The following is a 24,731-nucleotide window of genomic DNA, read 5'->3' as shown; positions in this document are numbered from 1 at the left end:
CTATCTTAAAGTGTTACAGGTACTGTAACTATCTCAAAGTGTTATTTGGTACTGGCTAAAAAATAGAGCAGTGGATCAATGTAATAGGTCAGGTACACCACACACAGTAGCAGATGACTGAGTAATCTCCTGTTTGACAAACCCAAAGACTCCAGCTTCTGGGATAAGAACTCACTATTTAACAAAAATTGCTGGGAATATTGGAAAATAGTATGGCAGAAACTAGACACTGACCAACACCTAACGTCCTATACCAAGATATATCCCCAACCAAGATAGGGTTGAAATGGGTTCATGATTTAGACATAAAGGGTGATCCCATAAGTAAATTAGGAGAACCAAGGATAATTTACTTGTCAGATCTATGGAGAAGAGAAGAAGGAATTTATAGCCAAAAAAGAACTAGAGAACATTATAAAATACAAAATGGATAATTTTGATTGCATTAAATTAAAAAGGTTTTGCACAAACAAAATCAATACAACTAAGATTGGAAGGAAAACAAAGCTGGGAAACAATTCTTATAGTTAGTGTTTCTGCTAAAAGCTTCATTTCTAATACATAGAAATACATAGAAAACTAAGTCAAAATTATAAGAATACAAGTCATTCTCTGATTCACAAATGGTCAAATAATGTGAACAGGCAATTTTCAGATGAAAAAATTAAAGCTCTCTATAATCATATGGAAAATGTTCTAAATCACTATTGATGAGGGAAATGCAAATTAACACAACTTTGAGGTACTACCTCATACCTATCAGATTGGATATTAAGGCAGAAAAGGAAAATGATAATTGTTGGAGAAGATGTGGGAAAATTCGAACACTGGAGCATTGGTAGAGTTGTCAGGGGACCCAACCATTCTGGAGAGCAATTTAGGACTATTAAAATTGTGCACACTCTTTCAATACAGCAATACCACTGTTAGATCTATATTCCAAAGAGATTTTTTAAAGGGGGCAGGGAAAGACCTATTTTTTAAATAAAATTATTTATAGCAACTCTTTTTGTAATGGCAAAGAATTGGGAATTGAGGGAATGTCAACAACAATTGGGGAATGACTGAACAAGTTGTGCAATGGAATAATATTGTTCTATAAGAAATGAAGAGTAGGCAAATTTAAGAAAAACCTGGAAAGACTTACACAAACTGATGAAGTAAGCAGAATATTATACCCAGTAACATCAACATTTCATGATGATCAATTAACTGTGATAGACTTATCTCTTCTCAACAATGCAACAGTTCCAAGAGACTTGTAATGGAAAACGCTGACCACAGCCAGAGAAACAACTATGGAGTGTGAATGCAGATCCAAACATACTATTTTCACTTTTTTGATTTTTATTATTTTCTTTCTCACGTTTTCCCCCTTTTTCTGAATCTTCCTTCACAACATGACTAATGTGGAAATATGTTTAAAATGATTGTGTGCATATAATATATCAGATTGCTTGCTGTCTTGGGGAGGAGGGAGAGAAAAAGGGAGGGAAAAAATTTGGATTTCAAAATCTTATAAAGATGTTGAAAACTATCTCTACATGTAATTGAAAAAATAAAATATTATTAAATGTTTTAAAAAAGAAGGAGGTTTAGCTGAAGTGGTCAGAAACACATTATTTGATTGAACCTATCAGCTGCCTTTGGGAAACTGTGCCAGGTAGAAGTGAGGAATGCTGATGGCCTTCAATATCACAAATTTCCCAGCTAAGGCTGGCAGAGCCTGATTTACCTTGCCTCAGCCTCCCCTCCCCCTCCACCAATCTCAGAGGTCTAAGGTTGACAGACAACAGGCAATACCATACCTGAGAGATTAGTGATTGATGAAGACCTCGGGTCTGCCACTGATAGATTAGTGATGAAAGTGAAACTGAGGATGCTGCGCATGATAGATTAAGGGATGAATTGACAGACAATGGGAGAAACTCCAGCTGAGAGGGCAGCAATGTCCATGACCACAGAGACTGTGGTCCCAGGTGTCCTAGCCCCACCGCTAGGGTGCCAGGGATGGGGCGGCCCAATCACAAACCCACACAGGCCCAGCTATCTTCCCTATTTTTAGCTATCAGGATTAGACACTGACCCACTATCCCTTGGGGGAACACAGGGGAGAAAATGAACACTGGCAAATCCGTATCCAGTCCTTAGCCTAAGTGAGTGGCTACTTGTGTTCTAGCTCACGTTTCCAGAATGCTTTACACAGCTCGTTCCTCACAACAATGCTGAGAGGTAGGAGCCAAAGGATAATGATGATGATTATATCCTCATATTATTATTAATTATAATATCAAATGACTAATATGGAAATATGTTTTACATGATTGCATATGTATAGCTTCTATCAGCTTGCTTACTATCTCAGTGAGGGGGGGAAGGGAAGAAAAGAGGGAGAAAATTTGGAACTCAAAAATGTTTTTCAAATGAATGTTTAAAAATGCTTTTTACATGTAATTGGAGGGAAATATAAGTTATTATTTTAAAAACTATATCTATAAATAATAAGATCCAAATTATATAGTCATAGTAATAATCTCCATTTTAAAGATGAAGAAAATGATATTGCAGACAAGGAGAAGTGATTTCACTGACATTAGTTAATTATCAGAGTCGGGACTTTGATCCAAGTCTCCTTGCCTTAAAATCTAGCACACTGCTCTCATGCTATTTCTCCTTCAATGGTTCTAGGAGCTTGGATGAGATAACTCTTCCCTCATCCTCCCTCCCTTCTCTACCACATCCCCCTAAAAAAGTCTTTGTCTACACTGTCACCGGGACATGCATGGTGAACTGTTTCACTGGGCAAGGGGATGCTGTAGCCAGAGCCATCTGCTTTCTTACCTGGTCTGCTTCACATAAGCCCTCCTCCCGCCTTGGGGTACTCATTTTCAGTCAGCCACAGGGTGAGAATGTAATCTGTGACCACGACTTAGAGCAAAGCCACCTGACTGCCATGGGCACAGAATCCTTGCCCCTGTCCTTATGGGAATTACTGTAAGTCTGACCCTATGTCTATCCCAATCCAACCCATTTCTTCAAAAAGGAAGCCTTCCCTGATGTCTCCCTTCTCCAGATCCCTTTGCTCCTAACCACTTCTTGTTACTGTTTGTCCTTCATTCTCAAGGACCATGACATCAGGGGGGGGTGATTGATGTGGATTTGAGTCAGATGATGGTAGGTACCAAAAGTTGGGGTTCGTCACGTGAAGAATTCACAATGGACATTCTCTTTGGCAAAGGTGGACTTGTTTAGGGGACTAGGTTACAGACAAAATGAAGGAATACAACAGACACCAGTGTGGGAGAGCATGTGAAAAGCAAGTTCCTCAGTGGCACTCACAATTATCCAGCAGAAAGGGAGCACTCCATGAGGTTGGGGTGTGCCCTTAGCTGGCGGGTTAAATCCTGAAAGGGACTTAGCACCCCAAAAGAGTTAGTTAGCTGTAAGGAGAAGTGGGGTTGGGAAGCACAGTGATTGAGATACAGCACGCCATGGGAGAAAGGGAAGGAGAAAGACAGCCCAGAGCAGAGTGCTGTGGCAGACTGACCCAAAGGAGGTAGCCCCAAAGCCATGGCCCATAAGCAGATTTTATAGGGAAAACAACCTCAGGGACATGGCTCGGACAAGAACAGGAGCGTGGCAAGGTGAGACGGAAGTGCTCCTGAGAGGAGTTTCTCAGTGCATTTCTGAAGGAATGGAGGGCTGGGGAGGGAGTTAAAGTGGCCGATTGAGGGAGAGGATAATCTGTCTGGGTGAGAGTTGGCGGGAAGCAGGGGGCAATGCATAATGTACTTATAGCCCAGTGCTAAGTGAGGGTCCTCTGTAGGGTGTGACATAACTTGGATTTCAAGACTGGTCCCATGGAACTGAGCTCTATCAGTGCCTTCTTCCGTTTTGCCTCAGGGATCAATTCTCTTTCCATTTGGGACCATCATAATGGATTGGATTTGAGTGAGGGAAGGCTGTGCAAGGTCACTGGCCTCAGTTTCTCCTTCAGAGCCATCCAGTAGCCAGATAGAGATGGCCTTGGATGCGGTAACCTTGGCTAAGGTCTTTAATAGATCTCAGTTTCTCAGTCTGACTGAGACAATGGCTAATTAGTGATTAAGGGTAGGTAAGAAATGAAGCAGAAAATGGACTCTTTCTGGTCCAAAAAAAAAAAAAAATCCTCATTAGCACTAGGCTATAAGTACCCTATGCATTGTCCTCCATTTCTTTCCTGGAATACCTCTCCCTGAGCCTGCCACTTTAACTCTTTCCCCTTCCTTCATTCCTCCAGAAATGTGCTGAGACCCTCCTCTCATGAGTGGTGACTTTCTCCTAGATGGGCATTTCAGGAAGGACTCCAAGCACTTCATTCACACTTCTCACTCACTGCACAGCTTTTTACTGTGCTTTTCTTCCTCCTCCCTTCTCATTACCTTGCCCTCTGTTTTCCATTAGCTTCCCATTCCCTTTGTTAGCTGGTTTCTCCATATGTATTGCCTTCCTCCATTAGAATGTAAGCTTCTTGAAGATAAGGATTATAGCTTTTATATCTTAGCCCAGGGCCTAGCACTAAAGCAATGTGCTTTGTGCTCACACTCCTGCTCTCTGTGTGTCTTTCTCTTTTTCACTCTGCCCCCCCCCCACCCGTCTCTGTCTCTCTCTCTGTGTCTGTGTCTCTCCGTCCCTCTTTGTGTCTGTCTTTGTTTCTTGTCTCTCTCTTTGTCTCTCTATCCCTCTGTCACTGTCTCTGTCTCCCTCTCCCCCCCATCCCTCCTAATATTGTGCATTCTAAGGTCTATTCCAGCATGAATCTCTCTCTGCTTTTTCCCTTCACAAGCAGGCCCCAACCTAGCTCCCAGTTTTAAGATATCATATCTGGCCCCTTTTTTATGAACTCTATTGTCCATCCAAACTGGCCTTATTTCTCTTTCTCCCTCACAGCTCTCCATCTCCTAGCTCCTTGTCTTTGTACCACTGCCCCTCATGCCCTGAATGCATCTCCTCCTCACCTCTTTCTCTTAGATTTCTTTATTTACTTCAAAGCTTAGTTCAAACACCATCACCTACATGAATCCTTTCCTGATCTCCCAGTTTATAGGGCCTTCCCCTCAAATTGCCTTGAATCTATTTTGAAGAGACAATTTTTTTTTATTGTGGGTAGAGAGCTGTCCATGGAACCAGGAAAGCCTGTGTTCAAGTCCTACTTCTAACATGTTCATAGAGCAATTGAATTAAAAAAAAAAAGCATGTGCTAAATTTATTATTTTTTCTTTGCTTTTTCTTTGTATCCTCAGAACTTAACCCACTTCTGAAGTAGGCTAAGTTCTGAGGATACAAAGAAAAAGAAAAAAAAAGTCCCTGCCCTTAAGAAGCTTATACCTTAATGAGGAAGCCAATATATAAAAATCAGAACATACAAGATAAATTCAGAGTAGATGAAAGGTAACTTTAAGAAAATGCTACTAGCAGCTCCTGACCCAAGAAAGACCCCCTTCAAGAAGTGGCACTTGAGCTGAATCTTAAGGAAACCAGAAATTTTAAGAGTTAGAGATTGGAGATGGGGAACAACCAGATACAGGGAAAACCTGTGCAAAGGTATTGAGATGGGACATAGGCTATTGTTTTCAAGAAACAGCGAATAAGTCGGTATGGCTAAACAACAAAGTATATGGAAGCAGCAGAATGTAAAAAGATTAAGAAAAGTAGGGAGGTACAATGTAGTAAAAAGTATTAAATTAACAATGAAAGGTTTTCATATTCAATCCTGGAGGTAAAAGGGAGCCATTGAAGTTTATTGAGCAGGGGTGTGAAAGGATCAGAAATTTTTAGAAAAATCACTTTGGAAGCTAAGTATAGGATGGATTGGAGTTGGGAGGCCAATTCAAAATCTGGGTGCAATAGTCTAAGCAAGTGATGATGGGGGCCTAAATTAAGGTGGTGATTGCATGAGTGGAGAGGAAGGGATGTATGTGAGAGATGTTGCAGCAAAAGAAATTATAACATTTGGAAATGTGTGAGGTAAGTGAGAGGAATTGAGCATGATACTAAAGTTACAAACCTGAAAGGCTGAAGGATGATGATATCCTTAACAGAAACGGAGAAATTCAGAAAAGCTCACGTGGCCTAGGCCAATCAATGATGTCAAACTAAAATAGAAATAGAGTCTACTAAATCATACCTAAAGATTTCTGGGGGTCACATAGTGACTTTGAAAACCACATATCTGTGTTTTATTGTTTTTTATTTACTTTATTAAATATTTCCCAATTACATTTAATCTGATTGGGGCTCCATTTGGGAGTGTTGTAAGTCATAATGCAGTCTGCCAACCATGTTTGACACTTTGCTCTAGATAACTCTTTAAGATTATAAATTGCAAAGAAAGTATTGACTTGCATTGGTAAAGGGAATTTTCTTCTCTGAGAACATAATAACAAAAATACCTAAAAAATGAAATCATATGTCCAGTAAACCTCTTGTTATTCTATATATTTTAGCTAATCTATCTGTCTCTGTCTCTTTCTCTTTCAATCTATCTACCTATCCATCCATCTACCTATCCATTTATTAATCTACCTACCTATTTATCTGCCTATCCATCTATCTACCTATCCAGCTATCATCTACCTATCCATCCATCCATCCATCCATCCATCTATCCATCCGTCTGTCTGTCTACTTACCTACATATCTAACCCCTCAAGCAAAGGTACTGCCTCACTTCTGTCTTTGAACTCTTGGGACCTAATACTACATTTGACACATAGTAGGTATTTTAAAAATGCATCTAGACTAACTGATTCTAAGCTCTCTTCCAGCTCTGATATTCATGATTCTAAATTAGAGAGTGGAATTGTCAGTACAATATATCAATAAGCAAAATAAGGCTGCCTGAATAGAGTTCAATTATTCTATAAACTAGGGAGGTCACTGTCCCATTGTCCTCTTCCCTTATTAGACAACACTAGGAAAGTTATAGCCTGTTCTGGTCACCACATTTTAACACAATTCTAAGATGTCCCTGTACGGCTCACTTTCTGGGCTTCCCAGGTGAGTCTTTATCTTCCCAGCTCAACTGTTTCTTGGAGGTGTGGACCTGGTGACATGACGGAGAGGGCAATGGCCCGAGAGTGGGCTCTGGCCCTGGGCTTTACCAGTGACTCTGCCATTTCAGACCTCAGTTTCCTCCTCTGTAGATTGAGGAGGGCCAGCATGGAAAGCTATTGCTGCTGGCAGCAGCTGAGGAGCCCATCAGGTGGAGGGGCAGGAGGGAAGAAAGGTCCCCCTGATCTTTATGCTTCTGGGCTGGCTGCAGCAGACTCTCGGTGAGCAGCAGCAAGGGTGGGATGGAGAGCGTCGCCTCCTGGACGCTGCCTGGCCCCCCTCATGCCCTGTTCTGAAGGCAAAGACAGGGAGTGAGGCGCCGGGCCATCGGCTCCGCTCCACTGGGGGAGGGGAGTGTTTTACGGCATTGTGCCTGTCATAAAGCGAGCAAACCAGGCACAGTAAATCTTGCCGGGAAACAAAAATCAGGGGAAATAAAACCAGCTCAATGGGGGAAAACACAGATAAACGGAATGGAAAGCGCCCGTTGGGACCGCCCGGGGCCCTCGTAAACTGGAGATATACGGGCTTGTCTTGCTATCTCGGGCTGCAGCCCTGGCTGCCGACGTGCCAGGAGAGGCAAGGTGAGGCGAGGGTGGGCTGGGGACGAGGCAGAGCCGGGGGTCCTGCCGGGCCCCTCTCCAGAGAAGGGGAGGAATGATGGGCCCTGCCCCTCCAGGGGGCTCCACAGCCAGAATCCCAAAGCAGCCACGGAGGATCTGGCTTCCAGAATCCCATCTCCTGCAGAAGGCTCTCCCCCATTCATCATTCCTCCCCTTTCTCATACCCCAAGGTACCAGTTATTGGAGCATATACTTTTATCTCGCCAGTTAGTAAATGTCAGTCTTGTCTTCCTTGCCAGGCTGTGAACTCTCCCAAGACAGAGACCCAAAGGGTCTCTTCTTTTATTATTATTATTCCTTCCATTCCTGGCAGTACAGAAGCAGAGTACCAGGCACACTCTACCAGATGCATGAATAATAGAATGCCTGAGCCGGGAAGGACCTGAACCATCATGCAATTCAACCTCTGTTTTACAAAGGAGGAAACTGAGACTCAGAGGGGCAACGTTAGGACTAAGCCCCATGTACATATGATTGGCAGTTGGCATTTATAAAGCACTTTATGGCTTCTAGACCACTATTCACCTGATCCTGCAACCTAAGAGGTAGATAATGCAGTCGTTATTATCCACATTTTACAGAAATCAAAGGTCCTAGGTTAACTAATTTACTCAAAAACATGCAACTAGTAAGAGACTAAGCTGGGTTTGGGATCCAAGTCTTTAGTTCCAAATCTTGTCTTCTTTCCACCTAAATCACTCTAACTTCAGCCTTATTTGGAAGAAGGGGAAGATGGGGGAAAGGGGAACAGTAAGGGTGGGGGTGAGGCCATAGAGAAGAGGAACCCAGATCAAAAATCTCTTAGAGCCTTTTTGGTTGAAAACATCCCATTCCCTAATGCAGAGCCCCCTTCAATTGAATGTAATATGCAATTATTAAGTGCCTACTATATACAAGGCAGTGTAGTGCAGTAGGAAAGGGCACTAGATGTAAAGTTAGAAGACCTGAATTCAAAACCCAGCCATGATATTTCCCACCTATTTGGCATTGGGCAAATGATTTCACCTCTGTGGGTTCAGTTTCCGCATCTGCAAAGTGAAGGAGTTGGACTAGATTTCTACACATATGATCCTATAACTCCATGACAAGGTGTTATGGGCCAGAACTCTGAATTTGAAACAAAGAATTGAAACAAGGTGCTGAGTCAGTGGAATTGATAGAGACAATGATTATTTAGCATGGTATTTAACAGTTCTCTAGTTCGGTACATGTACTTAGTACTTAGTAGAGTTCTACAAGATTCACACCTTTAAGAGAGCATTTGATTTATTGTGGAGCTGAAAATTTTCCAGGTAATTTGTATCCCTCCCCTTACTCAGGTTCCTTCCTCCACCAGCAGTCAAACTAGATTCAACCTTACCCCCCTCTCAACTCAGGATGAATCTTTCTTCCTCCTGAGGCAATAGGTAGAGGTGGATTTCCCTACATCAGGAAAGACCATTGTTAGAACTAAGAAAGGTTTTTCCAGTAATGAGAGTCATTACCTTTTAGGTGAGCAAAATCTTGTGCAAAAAAGCATCAGACTGCGATTCTAATCCCAACTGAGACTTCCTGCTTGAGTAACCATGGGCAGATCATGGAATCACTTAGGACTGAGTTAAAAGAGACCGGCTTTGATGATCTAAGCCAGGGGATCTTAACCCAGAGTCCACAGGGGCATAGTTTTCAGGGAGCAAATAAACTTGGATATGAAAAAAAATTCCTCTTTATTTTCACTAACCTCTAACTGAAAGTTGCTTATTTCCTTCAATTATTTAAAAACATTCTTGTGAGAAACAGATCCAGAGGTTTTTCCAGACTGCCATAAGGGGTTCATGGCCCACAGAAAATGTTAAAAATCCCTGACCTAAGACACATTAATTTTATAGAGGGGAAAAATATGGTTTAGATAGTAATTTACTCAAGGTCATATAATTAGAAAGTAGCATCACCCAGATTCACATTCTAAGTGTCTCATTACTTCTCTACTACACTGCCTTCTCTCCTCTGAACCCATTTCTTTATCTGTAAAATGGGGATAATAATCTTTATACTACACACCTCACAGGGTCATTGTACAAAAAGGACCTTGTAAACTATAAAAAGCAAGAGATGTGTGAGTAGTATCACTCATGGAATGGGTGACCGAGAAAGGTCAAGCAAGGTCTTCCCCTTTTATTGGATCAATGAAGTAAGAAGGGAAAGATAGTAAAATAAAATCCTGGAGTGAAATCTCTTTTTGAAGGAACTAAAGAGAGAAATTAGGGAGATGGAGGAAGACTGTGATTTTCCTCTGGGGTCTGTTCTCCCACCCACATAAAGGAATGCTGAGAATACTATAGATTCTCATCGCAATCCCGCCTAGAGGCAGAGGAATGGACTAAATGGCCGCCTTGAAATCTCTTTACACCGGGACCATCTGTTCCAATCCATGGTCATGCCTCAGTTCCCTCTTACCTAATCAGCTGGCAGCTGAGCAGTTGTATTTGAAGGGAGGAGAACTTCCCTCTAATCTGGTGAAGCAGGTTAAAAACAAATGGATTCTCAAGATTTCCTATAATTGTCCCAATGCAGGGGAAGCACAGGTGCCCTGAAGCATAACCTGGATTTTGCCTTTTTCTCCAGGAGTCAAAAGAGAAAATTATCCTGGGATAGTCTAGTGACTTGCGATGCTGATCTTGGAAGTCATGAGTCAAGAAGAATAGGACAAAAGGGGTCACATGGTCCTGGAGAGATAGTGACATGATGGTGTGGAAAGAGCATGAGATTTAGATTGGATCATATGAAAATAATGAGATCACATCTTTATAAGCTGTTTCAAATATCTTACTAGCTGTGTGACTCTGGGAAAATCACTTAACCCAACTGCATTGCCAAAAAAAAAAAAAAAAAAAAAGTTTCAAATTCTTCCAGACACATTCCTAACACAATCTTATGAGAAAGAGAATGGAAGTATTATTATCCCCATTTTACAGATGAGAAAGTTAAGAGTAAATTAAAAGGAAAGTGACTTACCTAATGTCAAAGAGGTGGGAAGTGATTAAATCAAAATCTGAATTTGGATATCTGGCCTACAAATGTAGAGCTCTTTTCATTACACTGCACTGTCTCTTGGATTCCTTATATACTACTTATATGTCTTTCCATCCCCTCAGAATCTGTGTCCTTCCTTATCTTTGAAATAAAGAAAATTAGGTCAGAAATTCTCAGAGAATGGAATGGGGACCCTGGGGATCCTAAAGAGCCTTTCAGGGGATCTGGGAGGTCAAAACTGTTTTCATCATAACACTGAGACATTTTGAATTTCTACCCTAGCAAATATCATAAATGAAATTCACATTAAAAAAATCCTTTTCCCAATAATTTTTAAAGGTATAAAGGGGTTCTGGGACCAAGTAGTTCAAGAAATGCTGAATCAGATACTAAAGGGTAGAGAATCTAGGAGGTTCTAAAGACAAGGGCAGTAGCTGGGATAAGCCTTCAGCTGATACACAACATAAAAGCTTGGAGGCAAAAAAGGAAATAGAGATAGACAAGGAAGGCGGAAGAAGCTTCTGGACAATGCCCTGTGCCAAGAGCACGAGAGAGGAAATGGGAAGACCACGGAGAGCCCCAGTGCACAGAGCTTTTCTCAGATTTGGGGACAGGAGCCAGCACCAGTCTGGGGGCAGAGAGGGATCGGAGGCTGGAAATCAGGCTGGCCTGGGATGTCTGGAGGATGAGGAGCTGGAGCTTGGAGTCAGATGTCAAAGCCCGGTCTGCAGGAGTGAGGGCAGCACAGGCCCGGAGTGCCCACAGAACCAAGACCAAGGCCCCAAGGTGTGACTGCCCGAGGTGGTCTGGAAGGAGGCAGCTTTCAGCACATAGCACATGCTGTTATCATCACGAGCCATTGGGTGTGGAAATCAGCGCCCAGCTCATGGCGTGGACTGTGGGCTCTGCAAGACTCTTGCCGGCAGAAGGGGAGCTCTGTCAGGTCTTATCAAGCTGAGAAAGCTCCAGTGATGGACTAACTGTGTGTTAGGTATCCAAGGACCAGCCTAGCAAAGTGCAGAGAAGCTAACTGGCTTCAGGATGCTGAATTCACTGTCTCCTAAGTTGGAGAGGGCCTGTGACCTAGATAGATCCTTAAAGTATGAGAGAAATATTTAAATAACTAGAGGTGAAAAGGACCTACCTCACGGAGCCTCGATGCAGCTGTTCTCAACCTTTTTTGTGTCATGGATCCCCTTGGTAGTGACTTCTCAATGATGTTCTACTAATTATCTCTGGGAGAGGGAAGCACAGTGCCTGAGTCTATCTTAGCCTTTTCTGAGCCTATGGATCTCTTCTCAGAATAATGTTTTTTAACTATATAAAGTAAAGTACATAAGATTACAGTGGAAAGCAATTTAATATTTAAGAAAAAAAAAAACCTCATTCACAAACTCCAGGTTAAAAACTCCTGCTCCAGTCCAATTAAGTGCAGCTAGGTATCACGGGGGATCGAGCTTCCTGATCAAATATGAAGTACCGATTGTGTGACTCTGGGCAAGTCACTTTACTTTATCTGTCTCTCTTTCCTCATCTGTAAAAAGAACTGGAGAAAGAAATGGCAAATCACTCCAGTATCTTTGTCAAAAAAACCTCAAATAAGATCACAGAGCCTCAGCTATGACTGAAAATGACTGAACAACAACAGCTAGTCTAATGGCCTCATTTTATAGAAGAAGAAACTGAAACTCAGAGAGAAAGATTTGCCAAGAGTCATATAAGTAATAAATAGCCCAACCTGCATTTGAACCCAGATTCCTTTGGCTCCAAATGTAGTTCTCTTGCTACCATGATTAACCAGAGGTTTCGGAAATATGTAGATTTGCACCCAATCCTCTAATTCCAAATATATTTCTCTCTTTTTTTGTCTTTTTTAAACATATGCATGGATAATTTTTCAATATTGACCCTTGCATAGCCTTGTGTTTCATATTTTCCCCTCCTTCCTCCTACCCTCTCCCCTAGAAGGCAATTCAATATATGTTATATAGTTAAAATATTCTAAATATATTTCTCTTACCACTATAGTTAAACAAGGATTTCATACATGAGCATGGATTTGCATCCTTGGCCCCTAATCTAGTTCTCTTGCTTCTAGGCAAAAGCAAAGCTTTCTTTTAAAGACAAGCTAGCACATACTGGCAGTTATTTAATTCAGGAGAATGAAGTAAAGGCTTAAGTGGCCAGAAAGAGGAAGAATGCCAGTCAAAAGAACACTGTGGCCAGAGCCTCAGAGATGAGTCCATTCAGCAGGCCAGGGAGATGGAAGGAAAGTATTTCTAAAGTGAACCTGAGGGGAGTGTACTTGGGACCTGAGCAGAAGGGAACCCACCGAACCAGGGAGCTACAAGCCCAGAAAGCTTCCTCCAAGTAGGGATAGAATTAGAATGAACAAGTAAGAAAGGGCAGTGACCCTCGAGGCAAGACCTGATAATAGGAAGAAGAGAAACAACCAGAAGAGCACTGAAAAGACCATTAAGACATTGCCAGGTGCAATGTTGCTCACTGCCGCTAAAGCCCATCTTCTTTAACACTAATATTCTCCTGGCGATGCTCTACAGCTGTAAATCATGAAATGCCACGATCTCAGAAGCAGCACAACTTCGGCTGACCCACAGTGCAATGGAAAGACCCTGAGGTGGGTGTAAGTCGGCTGCAGCCCCATTACCAAAGGTGGCTGGTGCAGGAAAAGTGGTGTAAGAGACATCAAGGACACGTATGACGGGAAAAGGAGGCAGACTGGCCATGTAGGCAGAGAGATGAACAGCCTGCCTGCTGCACTGGTACCCATGAAATATTCAAAGAACCAGAGAAAAGCCTGCAGCATTTGTGGGTGGGTCCTCTATGGAGGAATTATGGAAACATATGCACAGGACATGTCTGGGAGAAGAGGGGACAGATGGGCGGAGGGAGGACCCAGACCGTGCTGAAGCATTAAACAGAGACGGGAGGGTTGTGGATCGTCTCAGTTCTAACTGGCATGTACAATAAGGTTCCCACATGCTGCAGGACAGGTTAAGCATCCGTTTGAATGGACTGGACAGGAGCATCACTCACTCCTTCAACAAACACTTCATGAGGTTCAGGAGGTGCGGGATGGACAAGTAAGACCAGGTCTCTGCCCCAATGCAGCCCATAGCCTAGTAGGGGTTGTAAGACAAATACAGACATCACCATGATAGAAAGCAGAAATAGACCAGTGGAAAGAAGACGGCACTAAGAGTTATGATTTTGTCCAATCCCTGGCTCTGTCACTAATTTGCTGCGTGACTCAGAGCAAATCACCTAACCTCTGCTTACTTTAGTTTTCTCACCTGTAAAATGGGAATACTAATAGCATCTATCTATTACAAGGATCAAACAAGATGATAATTGTGCTTCTCAGAATAACTGGTACATAGCAAGTACTATATAAATATTTGCCTTTATTATCATCATATTTATTATGCCTATTTTAAAAATTATTTTTAATTGCATATTTGTTATGTTTTGGTTTTTCTTTTTTCTTTTAATAAGGAAAGAGAAGAAAGTGAGGATTTTTGTTAATTAAAATTTTGAATTAAACATAAAACTAAGGGAGAGTTGTAAGATGTTTAAGGGTTTTTTCTGAGAGGATCAAAGAATCTATGGATATGATTTCTGGGGCCCTTGCCTGCCTCCTCTTTGAGAGAGAGATGAATAGGCTGGGCACAGGTTCTGGGCACAGAAGCAGCATGAAGCACCATGATAGATCCTAGTAATTTGAGCTGATACGGATCTTAGAGATTATCTAGTTCAGTATTTTTATTTAACAAACAAAAAGGCATCATGAGAAGGGTTAAATTATTTGCCCAAAGTCATAAGAAACCAAGGTAGAATTCGAACCAAGATCATTTGACTCCAGAATTAATGAGAGAAAAGAATGGGCAGGAATAGGGGAGCAGCCTAGTCTGAAGTAGGAATTGTAGGTGATCACAAAAGGAAACTTTCAGTGCCCAGGGAAGCCCCAATAAGGTGGAGCTGAGACATGGTTGAAAGGGCACGGACTGGCATCATGCCATTGTAAAACTCATATTATCACTGTGATCTTGGCATCAGTTCTTAGATGCCCCAGGGTATCATTCAGGTAAATTCAGGGTAATAATAATAAAAATATAAGAAGGATAATAATCATAGCTAACATTTATATAGTGTTTTAGAGTTTGCAAAACATTATATATACATTACTCTCAATCTGTAACCTCAGGCCCATCTTCTCTCAGGTAGTTAGACGGTGGCCTCTTATACAACAAGGTTCCGTACTTCTCATGTCATCAAGAGGACATGAGATGTTGTAGAGGAGGTGTTGTATAAAACTGGGGTATTTTAAAAAGATTCAAGAGAGACAATTTCTGGGTATTTTAATAATTTTATTGATAATGTCAGCATTTTAATAAAAGAATAATCATTTGGTTGTCTCTCTGTGAGACTAAGGATAGTCATAGTGGTGGGCTTACAGTTTATATACTCTTGAAGAATAAATGTTCCCCAGGGTGAGAATTAATCCTGATTGATGAATAATTAATGAGAGAACAAATATTTCAATGAGGGGCGGGATCAGAACTTTGCTTAAATCATTTATTTCTTAAATTAATCTCAGCCTAGGACAATCTAATTCAAAGATTTTATGCCCCACTCAAGCTTGAGCAGAACACAATAGTTACCCTACCTGAGTGGGGTCTGAACAAGAAAGTTAGTTCAATATCATAATCAGCAATATCCCTCAAGAGACTGAACTTTTAAAATAAGGACTTTAGAAAGGGATGGAGAGGAGAAACTCTGGTTCTCCCCAAATCATTCGTTAGTAATAGTCATTTTTCTCAACTGCTACAGAAATATGAGGTAGATTTATTAATAGACATGGATTCTACCATATGACTAGACTATAAGCCAAAACACATAGGGATCAACTGAAGAGATTGGGAATATTTCTTTTTGAAGAAGAGAAAACTAAGGAGCGTGATAGCTTTGTTTAAATATCTGAACCCCCCAGAAGAAAGCTTGGATTTATGCTGCTTGGCTTCAGGAAGATGAATTAGGGGCAATAAGTAGATATTACAGGAAAGCAGATTTTGGCTCAACTTAAGGAAAAATGTCCTAACAACTAGAACTTTCTAAAGGTGGAAAAGCCCTCAGTTCATAGTGGAGTTCCTGCCACCAGAATGTTTTCAAAAGGAGGCTGAATGATTACTCTCTAGGCACAATATGAATTAAATGATCTCTGAGATACCTTCCCAATATGATATTGATTCCATGAATAATACTAGTATATATTGTATGACATCATAAGGATTACAAAGTACTTTGCTTGCAGTAGAACTGTGTAGTCCTTAATGCAAGGATTAATATTGCCCATTGGACCATGGAGGAAACTCAAGGTTCAAGAGGAGAAATGATACCATCATCATTACATAGTTAACGTTTTGTAACTAGGCCTTGAACCCAGGTTTTTTTTTTTTTATTCCAAGGATAACCAGTGGTCTTGGATTAAAGTCCAGAGCTCTTTCTATTACACCTTGTTAACTTCCTATTAATTGTAAAGGCACAGAAGGGTTTCATAAGTTATTAATTATTACTTATTAACACCACAGATACCTGCTAACTCAATAATAATAACGATGCTAGCCGCAATGATAACAACAAGAGTGGGGGAAAGTATTCCTGGAAAAAGTGATTATGAAACTATCAGTAACTGCCTTCCTATATGTATGCTCTTTATATTGTATGAAATCTTTATGAGAATAGTCTATCCAGATAACCTTCATCTTTGATGAAGGCAAGACAAAGGAACAAGCAACTTTTAAGAAACAATATTCTATCATAAATCTCATCTCTGCAATCATACAACTGACCAAAAAGTAAAAGATTACAAGATCTCTCCATTCTTACTATTTATTGACTATAAAAAAAGCATTTGATACTGTGGATAAAAACTACAAAGATTCTTCTTCAATAAGGTGTCTTCCATGTATAGGTTGAATTTATACAAGGTTTCCTGAAGGAAGAAATTTGTTCAACAACAACAACAATTAACATCAAATGAGTCATCAAAAGGGGAAGATGTCTGATAGCTAAAGGGGTTTACTGCAGCCATGAAGGATATCCAATGTAGAATCCATATTCAGTATGCATTCCTTGTGCATGGTGAAGTCGTCCAGGTGCTCCTGTTTGAAGATAACAGATGCCATGCTGATTGCATCAAGTCTGGAAACATTAGAAAGCCTTCTTAATAAAATCCATAGTCATTTAAAAGAATTCAGTCAAACTATCCTATAGTCAAATTATGGGAAAACCAAATGGATGAAGAATATCTGTTGTCAATATACAACTGGATAGGCAGACAATAAGTTGGGCAATTATAGTGGATGGACAATGAATGGACTCAGAATAGGAGTAGTACAGGAATGAACAAGTTAGACTCCTTCTGAGAAATTAAGCAGTGCTTTTAATGACCTCTAATTCTCCCTGAACAAAGGCCAATATTTTTGACATCGATATTCTCCTGATGATACTGCATGAATACAAGTCATGGAGTCTCATGGTCTCTGAATGACACAAGTTGCATGTCACTCAAGGAGAATAGAGAGGTCCATGATGGTCACAAGGAGACTGAAGAATGTTACCAACAAAGAATAACTTGGAAGTCATGGTGTCAAGGATGTTATTAGGAAAATGTGTAATCAGAGAAGGAGGTGGGACAGTCATGGTGCAAAAGCTGAAAGATGGATAGTCCACCTGTTCCACTATCTATGCAATACTAAGAAATCTATAGGAAGACACCCCCCGAAGTGTTGGGTAGCTCTTCCCCTACCCCTAACTCTCTGGGACAAGTACAAGAGTTGCTTTTCAAATGGATAAGAAGAGGTAGATGAGCTGGGATCTACATCATTGGAAGAAAACCCACGTCTAAGAGATTACAGATCCACTGATGTAACAAGATTAACTCTTTTGGCTAGAGAATGAAAATAATTGTCCAACATTGCCATGAAATTCTATACTATGAGCGGTTCATGTATTTTTATACATATTTTATAAATAAGAAAATCATCTCGGAGAGGTTAAAGCAACTTCCTTAGAAGTGCCAGTGGCAGGTCTCCTGATATTAAAAACAAGGCTCTTTTCACTAAACTACCCATCCTTTCTGTTTTCCACCTTTTGCCAGAAGGAATTTTTCCAACTATGACAAGATAGAAATGGGACAAATGCCAGGGCAGGGGAAGGGGAGGAAAAAGAAAGCAAATTTTGCCAACAGGGCTAGTTCATAGCCCTAAACTGGGCTACGAGCTCCATTCCCCCATCATATTTTGATGACAATTGTCATCCTCACCCACACCTTATTTATCTCATGGGAAGGCAGACCCCTTGCCTAATGGGACCCATATCTTTCTCCTAGAGATGCCATAGCTCTCTTGATCCCTGTGAACACTGACTTGCCTCTGTTACCAGGAAAGGGAAGGAGGGTGAGGAGGAGGGGCCCTTATTGAGGCTGCAGGCACATTGAGGAAGACAGCAGTGGAATTACAAATCTAGGAAGATTTAAAGAGAAAGAAAATTTTCTGGCATATGCAGGGTTTGGGGAGTTGAACTGGTTTTCCCTGTGGAATTTCCCACCTTCTTACTGAATGGACTTGGCTCTAGGGAGAGACTAGTGGGAGTGAAATGTATGAATGTATATATGTTATACACAGAAAGGAAGACAGAGTGAGAGAGTGGGAGGGAGAAACATTGGAAAAGAACAGAAAGAGAGACAGAGGTAAGGAGAAAGGAGACAGAGAAAGTCAGGGAGAGGGGCAGAGAGAAACAGCAATACAGCAAGTCAGAAAAAGGCAGACAGAAAGAATAGGGGGATCTAATGTTGAGAATACACCAAGTGGGGTGGGATATGAAAGACACAGAAAGAGACAAAGGGTGGATATACAGAGTGCATGGAATTCAAAGAAAGGAAGATATGGAAAGAAAAAGGGTGACAGAGGGACAAAGAAACACATAGAGGGACAAACAGAAAGAAACAAGGAGGAGAAAGAAAGGATTCAAGGAAGAGAAACAAAGAGAAATAAAGGATCACAAAGAGAGCTAAAAGGACATGTGAAAAAAGGCACATAGAAAGATGGATATAAAGGGAAGGAAAGAGGGGGGTCAGAAAGGATGGGAGACAGAGGGACATACAGAGATGGGGATTGTGGGGGATGAAGATATACATAGAGGGAAAAGAGTGATCTAATACAGGAAACATACAGAAACAGAAGGAGAAAGGGGGACACAGAAAGACATATAGATTCACACAGAGAGATCAGAGAAAGTGAGAAAAGAGAGAAATGAAGAAGGAACACAGAAAAAAATGAGAGGGACACAGAGAGACAGCAATAGAGACCAGAGACAAGAAAGAAAAGAAGGAGGAATGTTGAAACTGATACAGTGGACATACTCAAAAAAAGATGGATGGGGAGGACCAGGGTTAGAGAAAGAGAGCAACACAGATGGAAAGAGGGAACAAAGAGAAGAAAGAAGGATATGATAATAGTCACAGAACAAGAGAGAGACAGATAGACAAACAGAAAGACAGAGAAGGACACGGGAGGGGCAGGTAATGGACAGATACAGAGACAAACTAAAATACAGAACCAGAGAGAAACTGAGATAAAAAGAGAAGAAATGGAGCTCAGAGACAGAAAATACCATAGAAGCAGAGCAATAAGTGCACAGAAAAAGGAAGAGGGATGGGGATACAAAAACAGAAAAAAATGGTGAAAATGATGAATAGAGAAATAAGAACAGGAACAAAGAAACAGAAAATGGCAAAACTGAGAGACAGATAACACTGAGACACAAAGGTATAAGATATAGAATAATAAGATAAGGATAGAGGGTGGGGCAGGGGAGAAGGGGAAGGAAAGAGAAAAAAAGAAAGGGGAAAAGAAAGAAAGAAGTTAGGGAGAGAGGAAGGGAGGGAGAAGAGAGAGAAGAGAGAGAGAGAGAGAGAGAGAGAGAGAGAGAGAGAGAGAGAGAGAGAGAGAGAGAGAGAGAGAGAGAGAGAGAGAGAGAAACTCTCAAAGTCAAGCAAGAATGAGGAGAAATAAATACCCAAAAAAGCCCACTGCAAACACAGAGGAAAAAATAGGCCCAGCATTCTGGCAGGGCATAGCTACAAAGGAAATTTCAGGCAGCTCAAGTCTTACTTGCCTAAGGGAAAGAAAGGGGGTGAATGAGGAAGAAAGATGAGGGTTGTTTTTTTATTTTTATTTTTGCTGAGACCCAGAGAAGAATCATAGAGAACTAAGGCCAGTTGGGTGGAGAAGGGGAAGATTAAGCCAGTGGGAGGCAAAGCAAAGGGGGCATGAAGGATGGGAAGAGAGCTACAAGATAACATTAAGAAGAAGGTGGGAGAAAGGCTGGCACAGGTAGAGAGCAAGAAGAGAGATCAAGGAAAAGGCGGGGTGCTTTGTATCTCATTTCAGTAGGAGAAATTAGGACACAGGAAGGTTTGTGTACCATCTCAATGGGACAGTAAATCTGTCAACAAATATTTATTGGGTGGCTACTTTACGCTGGGTACTGCAGGGCACACAAAGATGGGGGCATAATGGAAAGAGCAAGGAATTTGGAATCAGAGCATCTGGGTTTTCTTTTTCTCCCAGCTCTGCTGCTTACTACTTGGGTAATGTTGGTCAAGTCACTTAGTATCTGGAACAGCTGGGATACAGAACTATCATCACTAGGGGTATCCTTCCCTTCTGTCCCCACCATTTTCTTTGTTTCGTCATCTAGTTCCAGCTTACATGGAACCACCCAGTCTTCCTGACTGCTCACACAGCTTGGCTAAGATGGGATTGTCCAATTCTGTTCCTCCTGGAAAGATATAGGATCCTTGACCTTGCCATCGGCCCTGCCACAACCTCCTGAGGTCTTCCAGGCCTTATCATCCACCATGATTCTTTAACTCCCAGATGATCCCTTCCTCAACTCATCCAACCTACTGTTATAACCTAGGGATCCTTAGACCTTGACACCTCCCTTATAGATACATCCTTAGGGATTTTAGGCCTTTCACTCCTTCCTGAAATTGAATTTTCTTTTCTGTTATCTCTCTCATTTAGAGCACAAGTTTCTTGAGAACAGAAACTGTCTTTTTTTCCTAAATGTAAAAGATTTTAAAAATAATTCTTAGAAAACATTTTTCTAAATATTTCTACATTTTCTTTCTAAACTTAGCACAGTTCTTGGCACATGATTAGAGCCTGACAAAATTCTTTGTCATTCTTTCATTTATTTAATCATTCATATAACTAATAAGGGACAGAGCCAGGTCTTAAGCCCATGACTCCTGACTCCTAGGCCTGTGAAAGAAGTGAGTTTTAAGGTAAAGAATAAGAAAGGGGCAGCTAGATGGAACCATGGCTATGACCTGAGTTCAAATCCAGCCTCAGACACTTAGCATTTAGTAGCTGAGTGATCCTGGGTAAGTCACTTAATTCCAATTGCCTTACCACCACCACCCCCAAAAAAAAGAATAGGAAAGAGTCCAGCAGTTGAAAAGGGGGAGGGAGAAATTCAAAACAGAGAAAATTGTGTATTGAACAGAGCAAAGGTGGAGGGCTGGAGAGGGACAAGTTTGTGTTCCTGGCAGGACTGGTCTAATTTGGCTAATTTGTGTGGTGTACAGAGCAGACAGACTAGAAAGTCAGGGAGGCACCGGAGAGGCAGGAGTCTTCAGTACCAGGCAAAGGAGTTTGAAACTTACTGGGGAGACAATAAAGAGCCCCTAGAGATTTCTGAACAAAGCAACCACATGACTGATATGTAAGAAAGATTAAGCTGGAAGTAATATGAATGGGGTTCAGGTCCTAGTTCTGGCTCTGTTATGGATTTCTTGGGTCATAATACATTTACATTGTGCTTAGTCAGATATTGTGCTAAGTGTTTTGCAGTTATTATTTCATTTGATCCTTATAACAATTCTGGGAGGTAAGTGCTATTTTTGCCCCATTTTTACGAATGAAGAAACTGAGGCAATCCAAAGTGATTTTCCCAGTAAGTATCTGAGGTCACATTTTAATTCAGGTCTTCCTGAGTAAGAACTTACTGATTGCAGAGCTAGTGCTCTGACCATAGGCAAGCTTCTTCCCCTCTCCAGGGAAAATTGGGTATCAATTTCCTATGTTGAAAAACAAAGGAGTTGGACTAGAATTAGATCTCTAAGAACATTCCAAATCTGCCATTTCAGGTAACCAACTAGTTTACATAGTTGTTCAGTCGTTTTTCAGTCATATCTGATTCTTCATGGCCCCTCTTCATCACCACTTCATGACTTTGCAGAGATACTGAAGTGGGTTGTTGTTTCCTTCTCCAGTTCATTCTACAGATGAGGAAACTGAGGCAAAGAGTTAAGTAACTTGCTCAGAGTTACACAGATGAATATCTGAGACTGATTTGAACTCAGGAAAATGAGTCTTCTTAACTCCAATCCCAGAGCTCCAGTCATTACCCCATCTAGATACCCATAGATTTAGCAGAACTCAAGGATCTAGCTAGTCATAGAGGTGGGGCTCTGTAGTATAACTAAAACTTCAGACTCATCTTCAATGAGGTCAAATGCAGCTCCAGATACCCGAGTGACCCTGAGCAAGTTAACGCAATTTGCCTCAGTTTCCTCATCTGTAAAATGAGGTAAAAAAGGAGATGACAAACCACTCCAGTGTCTTTGTTAAGAAAATCCAAAATGGGGTCATGAAGAGTCAGATATGACTGAAAAATAGCTAAACAACAGCATAATCGCTATTATTTTAGGCTCCTAAGTCTCTCCATGCCAGGCCCTTTCCAAACCCGTCTATGGGCAGCCACAGATTAAAGGATCTTAGATTTTGAGCTGGAAGGGACATTTAGTCTTACCCCTGCATTCTCTAAACAGAAAGGCTAAGTAGTTTTCCCAGATTCTTACAGGTGGCAACTAGGAGAGGTAGAATTTGAATTCAGATCATCTGATTTCAATTCTAATATTCTCTTTTCACTACACTGTGATGAATCTCTTGCTATCTTCCCTCTCTAAATTTACTCAGAGGAAAGCCTCTGTGATTCATCATTTACATCCTTAGGGATGTTCCTGGGTTTCCTCTCTTAGCAGGATTTACATCTCAGCTTATTAACTAGCTGAGGAATAAAACTTTTCATTCCCTCTTAAAGGAAGCAGTAAGAGAAGGCATTGAGGACTGGTAGTTCTCTGAGGCCTGCCTTCTGAGGCCCCTGGATTCTTGTGTTATCATTAGCTACCTAACCTACAGGTGAGATCAGCTCCTGTAGAATCAGAAAGCTGGAAAGGACTCCAGGGGTCATCTGGCCAATCCCCCTAATTTTATAGGTGACAAAACTGAGGTTCAAATGGAAAGCTACCTGCTCAAGGTCAAATGGGAAGTGGTAGAGCTGACACTCAAACCAAGCATTTTCTTATTTCAAATTCAGTACTCTTTTAGACGAGACAGACAGAAACAGATATAGAAAGGAAAGAAGAGAGAGAGAGAGAGAGAGATGAAGAGGAGGGGGGAGGGGGAGAGGGGAGGGGGAGAAGGGAGGAGAGAGGGAGGGGAGAGGAGGGGGAGGGGGAGAGGAGGGGGAGAGGGAGGAGGGGGAGAGGGGAGGGGAGAGGAGGGGGAGGGGGAGGGAGGGGGAGAGGGAGGGAGAGGAGGGGGAAGGGGGAGAGGAGGGGGGAGGGGAGGGAGGGGGAGAGGGGCAGGGGGGAGAAGGAGGGGGGAGGGGGAGAGGAGGGGGGAGGGGGAGAGGAGGAGGGAGAGGAGGGGGAGGGGGAGAGGAGGGGGGAGGGGGGAGAGGGAGGGGGAGAGGGAGAGGAGGAGGAGGGGGAGGGGGAGAGGAGGGGGGCGGGGGAGGGGGAGGGGAGAGGAGGGGGAGAGGGAGGGGGAGGGGGAGAGGGAGGGGGAGAGGAGGAGGGAGAGGGGGAGGGAGGGAGAGGGGAGAGGGGAGGGGAGAGGGGGAGAGGGGAGAGGGAGAGGGGGAGAGGGAGGGAGGGGAGGAGGGAGAGAGGGGAGAGGGGGAGGGAGGGGGGAGGGGGAGGGAGGGAGGAGGAAGAGAGAGAGAGAGAGGAGTGATGAAAAAGAGGGAAAGTGGACAAGAAAAGAAAAGGGGAAGAGAGGCAGACAGAGAGAGAAGAGAAAGAGACAGAGTGAAAGGGAAGAGAGAGACAAAGAGAGCGAGAAGGGAGAGAGAGAGAAGGGGAGAGAGGGGGAGAGACAGAGACAGAGAGAAAGACACAGACAGAGAGAGGTGGAAAAAAGAGAGGGAGAGAAAGAGAAAGGGGAAAGAGAGAGGGAGAGGAGGAGAGAGACATCCAGAGCTCTTTTGATTGTGCCAAGCTGCACTGCCATACTGCCCTAAACCTAGACTCCATCTGGGGCAAGGAAGGTAACAAAAGGCCCCTTTTCTTGGGAGAGAAAAGACAGCCACATACATTTCAGTTCCACCCTCCTCCATTCAGTCCCACTATCTTCTCCCAGGCCCTCCCTAGGCCATCGCTCTCCCTCCCATCTTTTTCTCTAGCCCCTTTTGCCCCCTCCTCTGACCACCAGACAGGAATCAGACCCGAAGAAAGCTCTCTGGGGCTCCCTGGAGGACAGGAGATTGGCTCTCAGCTTTATTATAAACATTATTTCAGCCGCATGGGCTTGGCGGCTCCCATTTAAAGGTCTGTCAGGGTTCCATTAGAGACCCTTTCTTGGAGCTGATGGCAGGGTCTAACAAACAGCTCATGCAGTCAGTAATTGCTCTGCAAAGGCTGGAAATGAATTTTCAAAAAGAAACAAGAAAGAAAACAAAAATCCCACAGCAGATTCTGGGCCCAATTTGATCTTAAATTAACTATTCCATAGGATTATAGATTTAGAGTTGAAAGGGACTTTATAGGTCATCTAGAATAACCTCCTCATTTTACATATGAGGAAACTGAGGCCCAGGGAGATTTACATGATTTATGTCAGGTCACAG

The 24,731-nt window shown here is 42.1% G+C and overlaps 1 protein-coding gene across 1 annotated transcript in view; it reads right to left on the bottom strand.

Annotated features, from left to right (window-relative positions):
• The window catches only part of VSTM2L (V-set and transmembrane domain containing 2 like), an 85,026-nt gene that overhangs the window by 44,517 nt on the left and 15,778 nt on the right, over positions 1–24,731 (bottom strand). The window lies entirely within an intron of this gene.

The sequence above is a fragment of the Sminthopsis crassicaudata genome, chromosome 2 (genome assembly GCF_048593235.1).
Source record: "Sminthopsis crassicaudata isolate SCR6 chromosome 2, ASM4859323v1, whole genome shotgun sequence".
In the NCBI taxonomy this organism is placed as follows: Eukaryota; Metazoa; Chordata; class Mammalia; order Dasyuromorphia; family Dasyuridae; genus Sminthopsis; species Sminthopsis crassicaudata.
Note: the sequence above shows the minus strand (reverse complement) of the source record. Positions and strands in the feature narration are given on the sequence as shown.